Source organism: Bos taurus, chromosome 5 (assembly GCF_002263795.3).
Source record: "Bos taurus isolate L1 Dominette 01449 registration number 42190680 breed Hereford chromosome 5, ARS-UCD2.0, whole genome shotgun sequence".
In the NCBI taxonomy this organism is placed as follows: Eukaryota; Metazoa; Chordata; class Mammalia; order Artiodactyla; family Bovidae; genus Bos; species Bos taurus.
Window position 1 is genome coordinate 66,323,681 of NC_037332.1, and position 2,601 is coordinate 66,326,281.

At 38.3% G+C, this 2,601-nt stretch overlaps 1 non-coding gene across 1 annotated transcript; it reads right to left on the reverse strand.

Moving 5' to 3' along the window:
- Positions 1–1,157: 1,157 nt before the first annotated feature.
- Positions 1,158–1,264, reverse strand: LOC112446897 (U6 spliceosomal RNA). The gene has a single exon (XR_003034975.1). It is a non-coding gene; the product is annotated as a U6 spliceosomal RNA (small nuclear RNA).
- Between the last annotated feature and the right edge of the window lie 1,337 nt (positions 1,265–2,601).

The window sequence follows — 2,601 nt, forward strand, 5'->3', positions numbered from 1 at the left end:
TTCTGTTCTTTTTTTTTTTTTCTTTTTTTTTATTGAAGGATAATTGCTTTACAGAATTTTGTTTTCTGTCAAACCTCAACATTAATCAGCCATAGGTGTACCCCTTTTTTTTTTCTCTCTCATCGCATTTCCCCACTTCTGGGCTTTTTTTTTAAATTTTATTTTATTTTTAAACTTTACATAATTGTATTAGTTTTGCCAAATATCAAAATGAATCCGCCACAGGTATACATGTGTTCCCCATCCTGAACCCTCCTCCCTCCTCCCTCCCCATACCATCTCTCTGGGTCGTCCCAGTGCACTAGCCCCAAGCATCCAGTATCGTGCATCGAACCTGGACTGGCAACTCGTTTCATACATGATATTTTACACGTTTCAATGTCATTCTCCCAAATCTTCCCACCCTCTCCCTCTCCCACAGAGTCCATAAGACTGTTCTATACATCAGTGTCTCTTTTGCTGTCTCGTACACCGGGTTATTGTTACCATCTTTCTAAATTCCATATATATGCATTAGTATACTGTATTGGTGTTTTTCCTTCTGGCTTACTTCACTCTGTATAATAGGCTCCAGTTTCATCCACCTCATTAGAACTGAATCAAATGTATTCTTTTTAATGGCTGAGTAATACTCCATTGTGTATATGTACCACAGCTTTCTTATCCATTCATCTGCTGATGGACATCTAGGTTGCTTCCATGTCCTGGCTATTAGAAACAGTGCTGCGATGAACATTGGGGTACACGTGCTTCTTTCAATTCTGGTTTCCTCAGTGTGTATGCCCAGCAGTGGGATTGCTGGATCATAAGGCAGTTCTATTTCCAGTTTTTTAAGGAATCTCCACACTGTTCTCCATAGTGGCTGTACTAGTTTGCATTCCCACCAACAGTGTAAGAGGGTTCCCTTTTCTCCACACCCTCTCCAGCATTTATTATTTGTAGACTTTTGGATCACAGCCATTCTGACTGGTGTGAAATGGTACCTCATAGTGGTTTTGATTTGCATTTCTCTGATAATGAGTGATGTTGAGCATCTTTTCATGTGTTTGTTAGCCATCTGTATGTCTTCTTTGGAGAAATGTCTATTTAGTTCTTTGGCCTATTTTTTGATTGGATCATTTATTTTTCTGGAGTTGAGCTGTAGGAGTTGCTTGTATAAAAATATGGAACGCTTCACGAATTTGCATGTCATCCTTGCACAGGGGCCATGCTAATCTTCTCTGTATTGTTCCAATTTTAGTATATGTGCTGCCGAAGTGAGCACCAAGTTCTGTTCTAAGTGTTTACATGTATTAACCCATTTGCCATATGCAACAAGAAACTTTCAGATGTATTTTATTAATATATTGGAGTATTGTTAGTTTCAGGTTTACAGCAAAGTGATTCAGTTACACACACACACACATATATATATATATTCAGTTTACATATTGTTATATGTATTGTTATTATTGTTGTTAATAATTGTTATTATTATACAACATATTATTGTATGTTATTGTTATAACCTGAATTGTTATATTCAGGTTTATAGCAAAGTGATTCAGTTACATATATATATATTCAATATATATATATATTCAGTTACATACACACACATATATATATATATAACCAACTCACAAAGAGTCAGTTCAGTTCAGTTGCTCAGTCGTGTCCAGCTCTTTGTGACCCCAAGAACTGCAGCACACCAGGCCTCCCTGTCCATCACCAACTCCGAGAGTCCACCCAAACCCATGTCCATTAAGTCAGTAATGCCATCCAACCATCTTATCCTCTGTCATCCCCTTCTCCTCCTGCCCTCAATCTTTCCCAGCATCAGGGTCTTTTCAAATGAGTCAGCTTTTCACATCAGGTGGCCAAGGTATTGGAGTTTCAGCTTCAACATCATTCCTTCCAATGAACACCCAGGATATTCTTTTACAAATTATTTTCCCATTTAGATGATTACAGAGTATCAAGCAGAGTTCCCTGTGATATATGGTAGATCTTTATTGGCTATCTATTTTAAATATATCCGTGTGTATATGTCAATCCTTAACTCCCAATCTATTCCTCTCCCCCCTCAACTTTCCCACTAGTAACCATAAGTTTTTTCTCTAAGTCTGTGAGTCCATTTCTGTTTAAGTTCATTTTTATCATTTTATTTTAGATTCCACATATAAGAGACATTTGATGTAGGTATTCTTATTTGCATTGGACACAAAGGAAGCTGAGGCACAGAGGTTAAGTAACTTGTCCAAGTTCACACAGAGGTAATTGGCAGAGCTAGAGGTTTAAACACAGAAAGTCAGAATCCAGAGCCAGCACTCTCAGGTACCATGCACTATTATCACAGTACTGGTTCATATAACTTACTGGACACAGAGCTCTCTATAATGGGACCAGATAGGTATAAGTCTGGATTGAACAAGGACAACACTGTTTCTTTTATCCCATGGAATAAGCTCTGTATTGTTCAGTGAGTAGATGAGTTCATACTTATTTATTAAACCCAATGAAGTACCAGGGAGAAGGCAATGGCACCCCACTCCAGTACTGTTGCCCGGAAAATCCCATGGATGGAGGAGCCTGGTAGGCTGCAATCCATGGGGTCGCTAA